The following is an 18,415-nucleotide window of genomic DNA, read 5'->3' on the forward strand; positions in this document are numbered from 1 at the left end:
TTTGTTGCTGCAGAAGGTAATTCCCTGGCTCTCGTGTTGGAGTCAATGCAGTGCTCTTGAAACTAAAGTGAATGCAATATTCAAACGCATAGTGTTAGTGCTAGTGCCCCTAGTGTTGTGGAGGGGCGTCAGATCGGCCCTATAATGCCTCTAGGCCTGGACCTCTGTCGAACTCCCAGGACCAGGAGGGGGCATGTGAAAGCCGCATGAGGGTTCACGGGGCTTCCCACCGATCTGGCGTCCCTTCGGCAGGTCCTGATGACGCTACCCAGGCTGCCAGGGATCGTTTCAGGCACGCATCCTGAAGGATTGCTTCTCGTCCTCCGACACGTCCTCCCCGCCTGGGGTTGGAGCTCTCGGTTGACTCTCGCCCTCTTAAGAGAAGCTTAGAGGAGAGGACGCTTCACGTCCTCTTCCTCTAGACGTTTGTACTCTTCCCCGAAAGTTGCGTGGATATTCCTCTGCAGAAGAGAATAAAGTGTTTTTCGAATGATCACTCTACCGACCCCTGTCGCGCTAAGGCAAGGGCTAGAGCTTCTTCCCCTGTGGAAGGAAGTATACGTCTCTCGCCCTTTTCCTTCTCTCAGGTTCAGCCCTTCTCCTGAGAGAGTGGCTTCTCCAACGCGTAAGATTTTGTTGGGTTTGCAACAACAGCTGGATGCTCTCATGAACCTTTCAAGATTCGAATCTGCCTGTTAAGAGGTACAGACTTTCACCTTCGTCTCCCGCCGGGAACGATACAGAGCGTCTGTCGTCTAGAGAGAGTGTTTAGTGGCTTCCTATTCGTCTTCCCGAGTTGAGGTGTTGGCCTTTTCTCTTGTCTCGCGCCAGGAGCGCGTCTTGCTCTTCGTGCGCTTCTCACGCTTCACGCGTGGCCTCACCTTGACGCTTTCGGAAACTAAATTAGCCATGATTTTTCGCGCCACGCTGTGACACTCTTCTAGTACTTGCCACGGAGCCTCGTCGCGCCACGACGCTATGACGCTCCGCTTTCGAATCGCCAGTATAGCTTCAAGTCTTGTGTTGACACCGCTCCAGTTGTTTATCATGTCGCACAACTACCCGTTCAACATCTGATGTCCTTCTTAATTTAGCCAGTACTTGCTTTGGCAGTACACACATACTAAATTGGAACGATACAGAGAAGATTAGCATGGCTCTTCTTAGCAAGGATGACACGCTAATCGTGAAGCGTTCCACATTTTTTATGTTTACTATACGTACTCTAGTTGACGACTTCTTCGTTCGCATGGAGTTCCCTTACGATATCGGCGAATCGGAACTACTTTCACCACTCACTCAAGACCCCGCCAGCTGCGGAAGAACATCCTCTTTCGTCACAGCCTTTGTATGAAGAGAAACTTCTTTCGTCTTCTTCTTCCTCTGATTATCAGACTCTGGCTTTTTCTTAAGGATCTGTTTCCTGAGACTTTTCAACCTTCGGCTCCCTCTCTCCACCTTCGCAGTTGTCTTTGTCTTAAGGGGGCGTTTGTGAAAAAATCGGAAATCTTGGCAAAAATTTTCTGGGATATTTTATTTATGGCATCATACATATCCTGACTATCTTCTCAGAAAGTTTTATTTAAAAGTTCGCCACAGTTAGGAGTTATAAACAAAACAGTAACCTATCATAGTCAAATTACATTTTTCATATTTGTAATGATATTGTCAGTATATCGGTGGTAATTTCCTTTTAGCTATGAAATAATATCTAATGCGATCTATGGCAACCCTGTGGACATAGTACGCATCAGCTTAAAGACAGGAATGCCGCAGGGCAGTCAGTGGCAGTCAGTCAGTAGCAGCTCAGAGCTTGACTAAGTAAAACGTCAGACTGGCCAACCTCAGCCGTGTTTTGACACTCGCTTCATTTAGCTTCATTTAAAAAAGTTATATTACTTTGCAGGTCTATTTTTTGGCTTTTCATTATGTCATAAAAACATCAAACTGTGTAACGGCAAGCAAATAAATACACAGAGAAGCAAAAATATCGTTTTTCTCAAAACTAAAGTTATTGACATTCAAACTGCATCTCCTTCATAACGCTTGCACCGATCTCAATGATACAAAAAGTAAACGAAAGCTAAATGTTTGCATAACAAAGGGGCTTCCATGGGAAGCAACAAGAGACCTGCACCACGAGAGAGAGTTTTTTTCCCGGAAGGAATGTCACTTCAAGAGAGGTAGCAAGTGACTCCTTTCATCTCCAGACTCCCTTTGCAACCAGGCTTCATTTTGCACAAGCCTGGAAAGAGTGAGGGGCAGACGTTTGGTCCCTCCTACTGTTAGAGAGAGGTTATTTGATTCCCTTCCTGTCTCCTCCTTTTGTTTTTTGTTTCCCAACTGCCTTCCTGTCAAACAGAAAATTGTTTGACCTGCTCGAACAGATGTTCGAGCGGAGAGCAGTGGAACAGATCTTGACTCGGTGTTCCCGGGATTTTACTACAGATTGTTTCTAGTCCCAAAACTTTCAGTAGGCTGGAGACCCGTCTTGGACGTCAACAGGTCGAATAACTTGGTCCGAAGGAAAAGTTCAAGATGGAGACCTCAGCAGTCAATACTAGGAGCCCTTCATCCCGGGGATTGGATGGTATCTTTGGATCTCCAAGATACTTATCTTCACGCCCCAATTCATCCACGTTCTGTGAAGTATCTCAGGTTGTCTTGGGGACTAGACGTACCAGTTCAGGGCTCTCTGCTTTGGACTCTGCACAACGGCCATACCACGTTGAAAACACCGCTTCTCGTCCGATCAGCGAAGTTAAGCAACGTTGGGTCTGGTCAGTACTTGGATGGTTGACCGCCTGGGAACACCAGATGCTGTTGGCGTCACATTTTGCTCCGAGGGTGTTTACACGTCTCATGAAAAAACGTTGCGATGCAGTTGCATCTGTCGCACGTCAGGATCTCACTCTACTTGGACGACTGGTTGATTCGAGCGTCGCCGGTTTAAGGTATCTGGAGGACCTTCAGTTGACTCTGCAACTCGTGAAGTCCCTGGGACTTCTGGTCTGTGGAGAAGTCGCAGCTGATCCCCTCACTGTCCATTGTGTCTGGGAATTCAGATCTATTCAGCGGCTTTTTATAGCATCTCCGTCGCAAGAACGGCAACTTCTATGTTTTGGAAAAGTCTCGGCCTTCTTGGAAAAGGAAACATGCTAGGTGAAGGAAGGAATGAGTCTGCTGGGGACCATTTCCTCGCTGGAGAAGTTTGTTTTCTGGGGAGTCTGCATCTCAGGCCTCTTCAGTTCTTTTTGTTGGAGAACTGGCAAAGCAAGGAAGACTTGAAAGAGGAATTGAGAATTCTTCCTTATATAAAGAGGATCTGGGGTGGTGGCTCGATCCAACGAAATTGCAGAAAGGGATCTCCCTCAAGCTTCTGAACCCCAACCTAGTGTTGTTTTTCCGACGGGTCGTCAACAGGTTGGGGGGCAACACTAGAGGGAGAGGAAGTGTTAGGAACCCGGAGAGAGGAACAGGTGTCCTGGCACATCGACTTCAAAGATTTGGCGGCTATCTTTTAGCTCGCCAATTCTTCGAGGTCCAAGTTTGCAATCGTGTAGTTCTAGCAAACACTCGGACAATACTGCTTGTTCCTGTTCAGCCTTGCAAGAGAGATTATTCTTTGAGCCTATGCTCGCAACATTTCGATTCTCACAAGTTTTGTTGCAGGGGTGCAAGAAAATGTTCGAGCAGACCTGCTCTGTTGGCGCCATCAACTCCTGCCGAAGGAATGGACCCTTCATCAGGAGGTTTGCCAAGATTTTTGAAATTTTGGGGTCGCCATCTTGTGGATATTTTCACGACCTCAAGAACAGCGAGGCTCCCTCTATAAAGCTCATCTGTACTCGACCCTGGGGCAGTTGCGATAGTTGCTCTTCCCTGGGATTGGACGGGAATAGATGTTTACGCCTTTTCCGTTCTAAATTCTGGGAGAAGTCATACGCAAGTTCGCGGCCTCACAAGGGACGAGGATGACTCTCATCCCCACGTTTTGGCCTTGAACCACTGGTTCTCGGAGTTTTCTTCTGGTTGGTAGACGTTCGAGGACCCTTCCTATGAGAGCAGACCTGCTCATACAAACCCACTTCACGAGATATCTTTGAATCTCCCGCTCTGAACCTGACTGCTTTCAGACTATCGAAACTTGGTCAGAGCGAAGGGGTTTTTCTGGCCAGGTGGCACGGGCCATCGCTAGAGCCAGAAGTTCTTCATCTAAAGGATATTTCTAGCTAAGTGAGCAACCTTCAAAGGTTGGTGTAGAAAGAAGGGCTTTTCCTCTTCCTCTATCACTGTGAGCCAGGTTTTTGATTTTCTCCTTTACTTAAGAGAAAAACTCGATATAGCAGTTCCGACTATCAAGTGTTATCGGAGCATGCTTTGATTGTATTCAGACACAGAGGATTATCTTTGTCTGACAATAAGGACCTCCACGATCTTATGAGCTCTTTCAAGACGTCCAAGGTTCCTCAGCTATTTCCCCTGCTTGGAACTTTGGACGTAATGCTCAAGTTTTTTTGATGTTTAGTCCTTTTGAGCCTCTCCACTCTGCATCTCTTAAGGATGTTACTCGAAAACGGCATTCCTCGCGGCTCTGGCGAAGAGAGTGAGAGAAGTTCGAGGCCGTCATGTGGGCTTCAAGGAACACAATGCTGTCTATTCTTTAAGCCCTAAGTTCTTGGCTAAGAATGATAGGTCTTCTAACCCTTGGCCTAGACACTTTGAAATTAAAGGTTTAGCAGACCTTATTGGACAGGAACCTGAGGGAGTTCTATGTCCAGTTAGAGCTCTCAAGTACTACCTTAAAAGAACACAGGACACTCGTGGTCCCTTGGATGTTTTATGGTGTTCTGTGAGGCAACCAGTTAAACCTATGTAAAAAGAATGCACTGGCATTCTTCATTAGGGACGTCATTAAGGGCGCACACTCTAGTTGTGACGACTCCAACTTCAAGTTGTTGAGAGTTAACGCTCACGAGGTGAGGGCAGTTGCTACCTCCATGGCGTTCCCCAAGAAAAATATGGTACTCAGTGACATTTTTAGTGCCACATTTTTGAGAAGTCAATTCGGTGTTTGCCTCACACTCTTGGCAAGATGTTTAGGTAGCATACGAAAATTGCTTTTCGCTGGGACCATACATTGCTGCTTCAGCAACCTTGGGGACAGGGGTAACTCTGATCCTATCCTGTTTTTTAATTGTGTTTTTGTGGTTGTTGGGTCGACTACTGGAGGCAGTCTTCCCAATCCTTTGCAAACTAACGCTTTAGGTGTTGGTTAGGTGGTTAGTAATGCTCTTTTGTCCTCTTTGTATGGTCTATGATCTAGTCACATTGTGGTCACGCCTCGTTGACAGATCATCTAGAAGTCGCCAGCTATATAGGTCACTACCTCGCTGGGGTCTCTAGTAAAGCAGAAGCAGACTAGAGTGACAGTAACCACTCAGTCAGCTACGCTATCAGATAAGGAACCAAAATAATTTTACCAATAATTGGTTTTTTCCTAATTCTTGGCTGTCTCTACCCCCTCCAAAGGTGGTATTCAGCTATATATATATCTGGCAGGTAAGTCTCATGAACAAAATGATATTTTAATGATAAAATAAAGTTTGTTCATACTTACCTGGCAGATATATATATTCATATTGCCCTCCCTCCTCCCCTCAGGAGACAGTGGCGTTAGAAAATCTGAATAGAAAATGGGAATGGTTCCTGATACCCGCCTCCCAGCGGCGGGAATGGGTACTAACCACCTGACCGGCCACTGCGTGTGCCGCTGAAATTTGAAATTCTGTCGGACCTTCGGAGAATACAGCTATATATATCTGCCAGGTAAGTATGAACAAACTTTATTTTATCATTAAAATATCATTTTGAGGATAGTGAGATCAAACCCTGAATAAGGCTCCTCTCTCTCCTCCTTCACAGTTAGCTTCTTTCCAAAGCTGTTTTTAGGCCAAGCTGGGTTTGTGAAGATGACTTCATCTTTGGCTACAAAAGGGCTTTTTAAGAAAGTTAACGCCTGGATGGAGGAACGGAAGGCCCAAGGTAAGACCTCTTTTGCCCTGCCTCCGTCTAAGCTTTGTGGCAAGGCTGGTATTTGGTATGAGACAGGAGAGGATATCAGCTCTAGAGTGCCTTCTTCTTCTCAGGGGGATTTCGCCAGCCTTGTCGACGCTCCCAGAAGGTCCCACCTGTCTGCTGCTAAGGTTTCCTGGACTTTGTCGGAGACAGATCATCATCTCAAGGGACTCTTCCGCATATTGGAAGTGTTTAATTTTTTGGACTGGTGCTTGGGAGCCTTAGACCTCAAGCTACTTCTCCGATTCGATCACCCTGGGGAGCTCAAGTGTTCTTAACTGTATGGACAAGATGTAAGTCTGTATTTGTCAGGGATGGCTCAGAGGAACTGTTGCTTCACACTGCAGTACAGGGCCTTTTAAAGAAGAGGGCCTTGTATTGTGATTTTACCTCTAAGTCAGTTTCTCCTTGTTTTTGGAGTGGGCAGAGTTATTGTTTTATGCCCCTTTGTCTAGCCATCTCTTCCCCAGTCTTTAATTAAAGACATCGCTGCTAGTCTTAAGGAGAAGGCCACGAAGATATTCTGGCCCATTCTTTGAGACGTCTGTCAGCCCCTTCTACTTCAGCTTCAGTTTTGTCCTCCAAGAAGAAGCCCTTTTGAGGAGGAACTCTTCCTCTAGATCGTCTACTGAGGAAGAGGTTTCTCCAGAGGAGCAGCCCCAAGTTCGAAACCTAGGGGAAAAAGTGACTCTATATGCCTCCAGACACCGGTAAGGAGCCAGGCTTCTTTATTTTGCTGGGAGCCTGGAGAAAAAATTGGGCGGACTCCTGGTCCCTAGAAGTTCTAGAGAAGGGATACAAGATCCCCTTTCTCGTTTTGCCACCCCTGTGCAGTCGCCCTGGGATCTGTCGCCTTCTTACCATTGAGAGAAGCAACAGATTCTTTTAGACCTCCTGGAGCAATTGCCCCAGAAGAAAGCCGTGGAACAAGTTCTGGAACTGGATTCTCCGGTTCTACAACAGACTGTTCTTAGTCCCGAAACAGTTGGGAGAATGGAGACCGGTCTTGGATGTAAGCATCTTGAACGCTTTATTGTGAAAGAAAATGGGATTTTGACAAAGGAAAAATCTATTTCTGAGGGAGGCCCGTGTCACCGGTGAAATTCCATTCTTAGTGAATTTCTAGGTATAAATATTGCTAAATATACCAGAGAAAAAGCTTTCAGGAATGCTGAGTTACTACCCCAGATCGAGCATCTTCAATGAAGACGTCGGTATAACCAAGGGTGAGTGAAGGAATCACAACCACAGAGCCACACTCGATAGACATCCCCATGTCAAGATCCCGGGAAGAGCGAGGGGCTGTACCAGCGCCCATGCTCACCTGCCTGCCACGCTTGGCGACTCCAGCGCCATCTGAACTCATTCCAGACTAGCACCACCCCAGGCTTGGCATGAGCCAGTAGGGGGCAAACCTGCTCCTGAAAATACTCAGGGAGGGTCACCAGGTGACACGGGGCCTCCCCTCAGAAATAGATTTTCCTTTGTCAAAATCCCTTTTCTGAGTTCAGCCCCGTGTCACCCGGTGAAATAGTGTCAGAGAATCATGCCAAGACTGCAAAGCTACAACAGAATACAAAAGGTGATCAGAAGGAAACACATGCTATGGAGAAATAGATTTAATTAAGATATCTCAACAATGAAAATTGGACTTAACTATAGGTAAACACTGGTGGAATAACACACCCAACATCATAAAGATACAATGAAAATGTAAACTTAACCTAGGAACAAAGTAGCATGACCAAAATACAGTACAATTAGGGGTAGAATAAAGGGCCCCTATAACCCAATGGAATAACCAGTAATTATAAACATAAATCTAAGAACAATGAGATATATATAAAAACAGGAATTGAGGTACATGAAGCAAAATAAAAACTGCTTCAGTACCTCTAACTTAATCTTAAGGGAAGTAGTTGGACTGAGAGAGTTGTTTTCTGGACCTTTAGCATTGTGTGGGCCTGCCTTATTCTTGATTGATTTTGAATTATCTCTGGATTACGATACCTGCCTTTCATCAGTTGCTGCTGCTTTGGGAGATTGATTTATTCTTCAGTCTACGCCCTTGGTCCAGTAACATTGCCAAGGGACCTGATCTGCCAACTGGTAAGGTGTGATTGCCATCCTCGGACGGCGTGTCCGTTGATCGTCTTTATAAACGTTAAAGTGATTCTATCTTCTGTCACGCCCTTGGTTCAGTAATACTGCCAAGGGGACCTCTCTGCCAACTGGTAGGTGTGATTACCTGTCGGACGGCTGTGTCCCGTTGATCGAAATTCTTGCGGACGTAAAAGTGATTATTTCTGCTGTATGCGCCTTTGGCTCAATTACCATTCCGTTTGCCAAGGATTTTCTCTTACGCTTTGGTAAGGTCTCAAGAATATATATTATTCCCCTCGACCCGTTATTTGAAGGCTGCGTTTGCCTCTACTACTGTTTTGAGCTCACTTAGGGAAGCAGTTTATTTTTGATAATTGTTTAGTATGTAATAAGTTAGGTTATTCTGACTTTTCGACATTCTATTACTTTCAGGGCCCTCTCTTTAAAGTGTAATTGCATAGTCTGTCTTAATTTGGTGTAAGTGTGTTTATTCGATGTTTTCAGTGTGTGGTTGTTTTTGTGTTTATTTAATGTATTTTGTAAGAGGCTCAGTGGTCATTTCTTTCTAAAAGTTTGTATTAAATATTAAGGTTTTATTTTCCGGTTTTACTTTATCCTCCTTGATTCCATCTCTGTACACTCTGTTGCGGCCATTCCACCTATTGTGGACTTGGTCTCTTGTGACTTCATTTGTGTTTTAAGAGACTAGTGTATGTTTGATGGGCGTGGGCCCATAACATATCAAATCTAATCCACAAGACAAACAATAGCCAGGTAATACCAGTATCGATTATGAGGAGCAAGGCAGTGAGGCATGATTGATCCAGAAAGGCAGGCAGTGAAATAAATGAGGCAGGCAGGCGGGGGAAAGGAAGGGATAGGGAGGATAATTAAGGTGGGAGATGACACTCCTCACAGCCACTGTAGAAAATTTCAGAGCTTGAGTGATTTTAAATAGTGGCGTTTAAACAAGTGATTTCCATCCTGTATACTTGGTAAGTTCAGCAAAATCCATATTATAAAAATAATTAGTGGAGGTAGCTACTGCTCGGATATCATGAACCTTTGGGACTGAATCCGGGTTAGCTTGTTTAATAAAATACAGATTTTGTACATGCAACACCCGTCAGATATATACTTAGCTATAGTCTCCGACGTTCCCGACAGAAATTCAGGTTTCTACCACACGCGACAGGTAGGTCAGGTGATCTACCAAGGAATAGGAACCATTCCCGTTTTCTAATCAGATTTTCTCTGTCGCTGGTTCCGGCAACATCTGTTGTTGGTTCCTCCTGCTTAGATTTTCATTTTTCGCTTGCTGAGGATTATTTTGGACTGACCTTTGGTGACGTATTGGATCTTTGGCTTGGCATACGCTTTTGTGGTTTGATTTTGATTTTGGCTTTGGATTTTTCTTAAGAATGTCTGATCAGAGTGTTGCACCAGTGTTTCGTGTGTGTGTTAGGTCTGATTGTAAGGTGAGACTCCGAAAGCTTGGTAGATCCTCATTCTGTGTGTTGAGGTGTAGGAGAATGATTGCTCGATTGATAACACTTGTGTTGAATGTGAGAATCTCACTGATCTGGAATGGAAAGCTTTGAGCTCTTATGTAGCGCAAGCTGGAGAAGGATAGAGTTAGGAAGGCTTCTTCTAGGAGCTCTTAGTAGGTCTCTTTCTAAAGATGTAGATTTAGAACTAACACTCTTCCAGATTCGCCTGTCACTCCTGTTGTTTCAGCTCCTTCACCCTTCGTCGAACCTGTGGATTCGTCGTCGGAGATGGCTGCCATGAAAGCTGGGACGATCCGATGAAGATGCAGTTGCAGATGCGTGCTTTGGAGGAGAAGAAAGGGAAAAGTGATAGTGATGTGTGTAGTGTCCCCAGTGTAGTGGAGGGTGTCTGACCGGCTCCACATCGCTCCTAGGCCTAGACCTCTTCCAAACTCCCAGACCCAGTGGAGGAGGAATGTCGACAGCCGCAAAGGGGATGAAGAGCATTCCCAACGGTCAGGCGTCCCTTCGGCAGCGCCTGTTGACGCGTCCCAGGCTGCCTTAGATCACCGTAGAAAAGGGATCTTGAAGAAGTGTTTTCGTCTTCTGCTTCCTCTTCGCCTAAGCGTGGTTGGAGTTCGGCTGAGGAGTCGAGTCCTTTGAAGAGGACTTGGAAGGCCCTAGAGGAGGCGCATTGGATTCCAGCCCTGAACGCTCTCCTGAAGGTTCTCCCGTTTGCGAAGAAGAGAACTCGAAGATCTCCCTCCTCTTCTTCTGGTGGTCAGGAGTCCACCAAGCAGATCCTGGTTGGCCTCCAGGCTCAGCTCGCTGCTCTTGCTAGCTCTTTTGACAAAGAGCTCCTCTCGTAGGAAGGATGCCTCTCTTCCTGTCAAGTCCTCCAAGAGACACCTTTCTCCCAGCAAGTTTTCTTCTGTGAAGCTCTTCTCCAGTTAGCGCCCCTCCAGCAGCAGGCGCTCCTCTCCTTGCAGGCTCTCCTAGGCGCTCTGGTCAGGCTGATAGCCCCTCTCCTCCCAGGCGCTCGCTCCCTCCGTCGTCGGTCTTCTCCTGTCTCCAGTGAATGATCTCCTTGAAAGCCTCCCTTCTTCTGGTAGGCTCTCTCTCCTGATAGGCCTCCTGCTCCTCCCCAGCCTCCTCCCTTCTGGCAAAGCTCCTAGAAGGGCTCCTCTGGTAGTTCGAGCCTCTTCTCCTGTCAGGCGCCAGTCTTCTAGCAGGCGCTTCCCTCGGACCGTCGCTCTTCAGTGGACAAAGGCTCCTCTCCTTCTAGGTGCTCTTCTTCTGGCAAGTGCCCTTCAGCTTCCAAACGTTCTCCTCGGTCCTGCAGGCCTGGAAGTGTTATGGAGGACTTTCTCCTCAGGATATCAATGTCGATTACAAGAGGTTAACAGCTTTGCTTGTTCAGGAGTATGGAGAATCCCTCAAGCCAGCCTCCTCCTTCTCCTGGCTCCATGCAGGCCTAAGTCGTCCTCCTTGGTTAAGATGGTCCGACTATCTCGATGAAGAAGGCACAAGGGCTTGGGAGAGTGGCTCTCTTTGAAGAAGGATGCCGCAAGACTGTCTTCTCCTTGCCTCCCTCCAGGCTTTCAGGCAGAGTGGGAATGTCACGAGACAAAGGCGATGGGGTTAGCCCTCCTCGGCTGGATCATCAGTTCTCTTCAGATTGGGTGAGAAGGCTCTCCTTAATTCGGCCAAGGCTTCTTGGGGATTATGTGAGTTGGATCATTTCTTCAAGGGCCTTTGCCGTGTTCTCGAAGTTTTTAACTTTATGGACTGGTCTCTCCTCCTTCTGAGTCTTGAAGAGGACTTGGTCAGCATGGAGGACCTCAGCAGCGTGTTGTCTTGCTTAGACAAGGCTGTTGGAGGTTGACAGCTCTACTCTTGTTCAGGACTTATGGAGATTCCGTATTCAGTGCTTTTCTTCTCCTCGGTTTCTCCCTCCAGAGGTCCTCCCTCTTGAGCTCCTCTGTCAAGCCATCTTTTCAGGAAATCTTCTCTCTCTTGTTAAGAATGCGTCTCAGGATCTGCTGGCGCAATCTTCTAAAAAAGGATGAGAAAGCTCCTTGCAAAGAAGGAGAAGGCCCCCTTTCAGGAGATCTTCCGAGGATCCAGGTCTATCAGGATGCAGACCTGAAAGAAGACAAGACCTTCAGGACTCCCAGCCTCCAAGTGAGGCAAGTTTCAGGGAGGTGCCAGACTCTCTGAATGCCTTGGTACAAAGGGGAGACGAATGGAGCCTATCCTGAGGAAGGGTTACCTCATTCCCTTCAACTCGAAGCCTTCTGACAACAACTGGCTCAGGATCCTTTTCTTCTGCTGTTGTCGATCAAATCTTGCCATAGAAGTGCAAGATCTTCATTCCCGGGGTTTTACAATCGGCTTTTTCTAGTGCCAAAGGCTTCTTTGGGGACTCGTGAGCTCCTGAACCATGTCATCAAGAAGAAGTTTCGATGGAGATGACGTCCTCTGTTCTTCGTCTCAACTTCATGGATTGGATGGTGTCCCTCTTCAGGATGCATACTTCCAGTACCCATCCATCCATCTCCTCAGGAAGTTCAGGTTCATGGTGGAAGGACCTTCAGTTCAGTGTGTTTTGTCTGCAGCCCCAAAGCTGTTAGGGACTGGCCATGGAGATCAGGTGTTCACGACCTGTTCGGACTGGCCATTGGTTTACATTTAGAAGGGGTGAGGATTTCTTTCTTGTTTTTCTCGGCTGATTATGGTCAATTCAAGAAACCGTTGTCTGGAGGTCTTTCTCATACCTTAAGACTGGTACAGTCTCTAGGACTTCTTTGAACCTCAGAAGTCTCAGATTTTCCTCAACTGGAAATTGACCTGGGGATTCTGATGGATTCTATGGGTTTTGTTCATTTCCCTCCCTGGAAAGAAGGGAGTTGCCTACAAAAGGTGACAGACTTTCTGGAAAGACAGATGTTCAGGAATGGATGAGTCCTGGGGACCATTTCCTCGCTGGAACAGTTGTTTCTCTCTAGGAAATATTCACCTAAGACCTCTGCAGTTCTTCCAGGAGCGAATCTTGGGATCGGAAGTCCCAGGTCCTTTCTGGGAGGCAAGTAAAGAACATCTCCGTTGGTGGTTAGAGACAGACTGGGTCAGAATCCCTCTTCAGGAACCCTCCCTAGTGTTGTTCTCAGGAAGTTGGGGAGCAACACTAGGCTCGGAAGAAGTGTCAAGCACCTGGGAAGCAGATCAGACATCAACAAGAAGTTGCCAGAGCCATTCATCTAGCACTTATTCGCACATGGCTGTCAAGGGGTGTAGCAAGGCCATCTAAGGAGGGCCAGGTCTGGGGGTGTTGTGAGAGACCTTGGTAGTGCTAAGCTGGTGCTGGTTTATCTCTATTTCTTTAACCAGTTTTCTTTTCGATGAAAATTCCCTTGATTTCTTTCCAACAACTCCTGGGATTATGGAAGATTTTACTGTAATGGATCCTAATGGCCTGGAACTGAGCAATAATGTTTGATTCTAGCACTTACGATCAAATGCATCAGAAATAGCCTAACTGGATAAATCAAAGAGATGTAGAAAAGATGAGGTATCTGAATTTTCATCAGATGGAGTTTATTATGAAAATCACAAAACTCGGATTTTTCTTGTTCCAAAACTTTGCAAAACTGTACAGGGTGAAGCAGAATATTTACTGAAATATTCATATAAGCTCCCAGTAAAGGCACTTTCTCCATCAGTTTTGGAAAGCAAAATGTAAAGTTAGCTATGGAGATTTTCAATGAACGTCGTTGTGGAAGCACTTTTGAGTATGGGCAAGAAACATCTCAACATGCTATTCCTGTTGCAGACCTTCAGGATTCACACATGGTGGACAATAATGAATGTGCAGGCACAAGAAGGGTGACAGAACAAAAATATTTATTCCATCCACTAACCTTCCACTGATGATGAAAAAATGTTCCTTAACAACTTTGGAAATGGTTAGAAGCATGGGAACCTGCCAGTCTATAGTTTGGAAAACTCTGTGAAACTTTTATGCAGCTCTAAAGCACACCACTCTGCCATTACAGAAATAGCTGTTATTGCACATCAGAGCTAAACTCAGGAATACTTGGCTCAAACTGATAAATTAGAATCTAGATTTGGTCAGTATAGGCAACTGTCTGGTGGTATATTTCATTTGTATCTGACACAGATTGGTGTGAAAAAAAGATTCGAATCATGTCCAGTGTTCAAAGAAACAGTTAATGACAAGAAAATTGTCCACTTTTTCAGACTAATTGGGAAGGACTGGAAAATATATTATCACATTTAGATGAGGTCTAGGACATGACTGTATCAAGGAAATTTTTGAGAAAATGCAGGAATATCTTCCAGTAATAGTTTTGTCTACCTTGGGAGTTTTCAAAAAAATGAACTGGATTGTTGCAAGGGTATGCTTTTCTGAAAATGATGTCCTATCCCTGGAAAGTATCAGCAGAGGCTGCCTGATCAACCAAATCCTGGTGACAGACTGATTGACAAAATAGTCCAGAAAGAGTCACAAATGTGCTAATCAGAGAGTTGAGGGAATGTCTTGATTACAACAAATTCTGCTGATGATGGACCATTTCAATGGATTCATGTGATGCTGTTCATAATTCAGAAAAATTAACATGGACAGCAACTAATGTCCTTCTAAAGTTCTTCAAAACAAAACAATATCCTCTCTGAAAATAAGCTTAAGCCAAGGGAAAAGAGAAAATTGCAAACATTGACAGTCAAAAAATTCCAAATAATCAAATCTCTAAAGAAAATAAAGTAAGATCAGATGTGTTGGGGTTGTTAAAGAATTGCATGTTAGTTTGTTTAAAATTGCTAGAAATTTGTATTATTGTTGTTAATGGCTTTCTTTTATAATAAAATCATGTTTGAGTGATTCTGGTTTCACAGACCCAAACTAAACCACAGTTAGTTTAGCTGTTTAAGAAAGATGATTACCATAAGGCAAGGTGGTAAAAGAACGATTTTGTCAGGGTAATGATTTTAAAAATCAACTTCAAGAGGGGGTAAACTAAAAAAAAAAAAAAAAAAAAAACAGTTGCAACGCACTAATTAAGCCATGGAAAAGAAACAGAGAGAAGAGTGTAGATGGTCAGTTGTCCTGTTAGCCTGAGGTCTTCGACCAATTAGACCTACTCCGCTGGTCAACCCCACTGACCTGGCCTTCTCCTCTAGATGGCCTTGTCGGTAGTCCTTGTAAATTCCGACAACACCACAGCCCTGGCTTATATCAGGAAGCAAGGAGGGACTCACTCCTTCTCCCTTTACGTCGCAGCAAGGAGCCTTCTGATGTGGGCGGAGGAGAGGAACATCGTTCTCCTCACCAGGTTTGTTCAGGGAGAAAGGAATGTGAGAGCGGATCTGCTCAGCAGGAAAGACCAGGTGCTTCCCACGGAATGGTCTCTGCATCCAGAGATTTGCGAAAGGCTGTGGTTCCTGTGGGGGAGACCCCATATCGACCTCTTCGCCACACATTGGAACAAGAGATTGGAGAACTACTGCTCCCCGATCTCGGACCCCAGAGCAGTAGCAATAGACGGCCTTCTCCTAAATTGGGAAGGTCTAGACGGGTATGCCTTTCCCCCGTTCAAGATTCTAGGGGAGGTGATAAGAAAGTTCAGCTTCCTCAAAGGGCACCAAACTCACCCTGATCGCTCCCTTTTGGCCATCCAGAGACTGGTTCACAGAGGTACTGGAATGGATGATAGACTTTCCCAGGTCGCTCCCTCTCAGGAGCGATCTTCTCAAACAGCCCCACTTCGACAGATATCACAAGAACCTCCCCGCTCTCAACCTAACTGCCTTCAGACTGTCGAAGGACTGGTTAGAGCGAAGGGATTTTCGCACAAGGCTGCGAAGGCTATCGCCAGAGCCAGAAGATCCTCTACCTTGCGCCTCTACCAGTCGAAGTGGGAAGTCTTTAGGAGATGGTGCCGAGCTCAGAAAGTGTCCTCTTCCAGTACCTCTGTAATGGATATAGCGGATTTCCTTATTTATCTAAGGGAACAGTGTAATCTGGCGGTTTCCACCATCAAGGGATATAGAAGCATGCTTTCCTCAGTTTTTAGACACAGAGGTCTTAACATCTCTGAAAATAAGGACCTTCACGACCTTATAAGGTCTTTTGAAACTTCTAAAAACAAGTCCCCTAGACCTCCCAGCTGGAATTTGGACATGGTCTTAAAATTCTTAATGTCCGATAAATTTGAGCCTCCTCGATCTGCCTCTTTCAGGGATCTAACCAGGAAATCGTTGTTTCTTTTGCTCTTGCATCTGCCAAAAGATTGAGCGAATTACAGGCTTTGGAAGGTTCTGTCGGCTTTAAAAAGGACTCTGCAATCTGCTCCTTTAAGCCCCTCTTTTAGCAAAGAATGAGAACCCTTCCAAACCTTGGCCTAGGAGTTTTGAGGTCAAGGGACTCTCCACTATTTCAGGACAAGAACTGGAGCACACTCTCTGTCCAGTAAGAAACCTTAGATGTTATCTGGAGAGAAAGAAACAGCTCGGAGGCAATACTGAAAGTCTTTGGTGCTCAGTCAAGGATCCTTCAAGAGCAATTTCTAAGAACGCCCAGGCTTTCTTCATTAGAGATGTTATCAAGGAGGCGCATCTTTCTAGCAAGGACGAGCACTTACAGCTCCTGAGAGTGAATGCTCATGAGGTGAGAGCCATAGCTACTTCTCTGGCTTTTCACAAGTCTTGGTCCCTCCAGTCTATTGTGGACTCTACATACTGGAGATGTAACTCAGTGTTTGCTTCTCATTATTTGAGAGATGTTTGTGTTGACATATGAGAAGTGCTTCTCTCTAGGAGCTTACGTATCCGCGGATTCGGTGCTGGGTCAAGGAGCTGAAGCTAATCCTTTTTAGTCTAACTAGTTAGTTGTTATTTTTAATGTTTGGTTGTGTTTTTATGGTCGGCTGGAAGAGAGTGTTGCAGATACTCTCTCTTTCATCTTGTATCACTAACAAGGTTAGGCTTGGTCAGGTGGTCGGGTTTTGGTTGTTAGCTCCTTGTAGTTTTTTATTATTACCTAGCTCTGTCATGTAGAGAGGATAGCCCCATTGATATGATTCAGGTGGAGGGCTCTGTCATGTAAGTGGGTTAATCCCCATTGACATGATCCATAACAGGCTCTGTCATGTAAGTGGGTCTTCCCCATTGACACGATCCAGAAGGGCTGTCAGTCTTAGGTCACTTCCTCGCTGAAGCTCTTGAGGCAAGCAGACTCATAGACAGTATCCATGAAGTCTTCTGCCCAATCAGGTAAGAACCATGGTTTTTGTTTATCCTACAACATATGTTGTTTCCCGTTTTTAGTTATTAGCTGTCTCTTGCCCTCCTCCAAGGGTGCCAATCAGCTAAGTATATATCTGACGGGTAAGTTGCATGTACAAAAATGATATTTTTATGATAAAATAAAGTTTTGTACATACTTACCCGGCAGATATATACAATTATGGCCCAGCCCCAGCCTCTGATTAGAAAACCCTCAGGAGACAGGTGGAAGAGAAAATCTGATCTGCCAGGAACTTTTTGTACTATACTGAAACGGGAATGGTATATTCCCGCCACCCAGCGGCGGGTATGGTAGATCACCTGACCTACCTGTCGCGTGTGCCGCATGAAATTTGAATTTCTGTCGGGAACGTCGGAGACTATAGCTAAGTATATATCTGCCAGGAACGTCGGAGACTATAGCTAAGTATATATCTGCCGGGTAAGTATGTACAAAACTGTATTTTATCATAAAAATATCATATTTGCTGTCTTATAGCATTCAACGAGAGCGTACCACCTTTCTCCCTGATAAAAAGAGGACCCGACTTAAACTGTGGAGTTCTTTGTAGGTAAGACTTTAAGGTATATACTGGACATAATGACTGGTCCTGAGGAAGAGGCACCACCTTCCAGGGGGACCACCTGTCCTGAGGGTCTTCATTCTTTGCTAGGAACGTATGATCAGGGGAAAGGAGGACTTCTCCGGACGGAAGGAAATCAACATGATCATCACCTCTAGTGAGGGCCGATAGCTCTGAAATTCTGGCACCTGAAGCCAAGCTAATCAGAAACAAGGTTTTCCTTAACAGATCCAGATACGAGCATAGAGAGTTATCAATGTCAGTGGCTAATTTCAAAACATCGTTGAAGAACCAGGTAACGGAATGTGGGCATGTTACTGGTCTCAAATGGGCGCATGCTCTAGGTATGGAGGAGAAGTATGAATCTGTAAGGTCGATTTTGAAACCGTACAAAAATACCTTCTTTAGGGCTGATTTAGCTGTAGTAATAGTGGCCAGGGCAAGGCCTTTTTCAAACAATGACCTAAAGAAAGTAACTGCTAGGTTGGTTGTCATAGTTTGAGCTCCAGATGCCTTTAAAAAGGATGCCAATTTTTTGACTGCTGAGTCATACTGTCTGAGAGTAGAATCTCTCTTATCAGATTCCAGAAACAGAGTGTTGTGGGGTCAATGTTTGCTCCCTTCTTAGCAGCAAACTTTATAAAGTCCATAAAACCAGGGCATTCTGAATTCTTAAGGAAGCTGACACAGTCTTTGTTTGTACTACTTGGGTCAGTCTGGGTTTGGGTATCTGATGACACCGCAACTTGAGTTCCTGGAGCAGAGGGAACCAGTTGCTCTTCAGCCAATAGGGAGCTACCAGAGCTAGTTGGCCGTTGAATGACCTGAGTTTGTGCAGAACTTTCAACAACATGT

The 18,415-nt window shown here is 45.4% G+C and overlaps 1 protein-coding gene and 2 non-coding genes across 7 annotated transcripts in view; all 3 read left to right on the forward strand.

The window, feature by feature from the left end:
- Positions 1 to 18,415, forward strand: part of l(1)G0020 (RNA cytidine acetyltransferase l(1)G0020) — an 803,858-nt gene that overhangs the window by 21,499 nt on the left and 763,944 nt on the right. The gene's annotated exons all lie outside the window — the stretch shown is intronic.
- Positions 1,098 to 1,206, forward strand: LOC136837332 (U6 spliceosomal RNA). The gene has a single exon (XR_010852647.1). It is a non-coding gene; the product is annotated as a U6 spliceosomal RNA (small nuclear RNA).
- Positions 2,711 to 2,829, forward strand: LOC136837331 (5S ribosomal RNA). The gene has a single exon (XR_010852646.1). It is a non-coding gene; the product is annotated as a 5S ribosomal RNA (ribosomal RNA).

Source organism: Macrobrachium rosenbergii, chromosome 58 (assembly GCF_040412425.1).
Source record: "Macrobrachium rosenbergii isolate ZJJX-2024 chromosome 58, ASM4041242v1, whole genome shotgun sequence".
Classification (NCBI taxonomy): Eukaryota; Metazoa; Arthropoda; class Malacostraca; order Decapoda; family Palaemonidae; genus Macrobrachium; species Macrobrachium rosenbergii.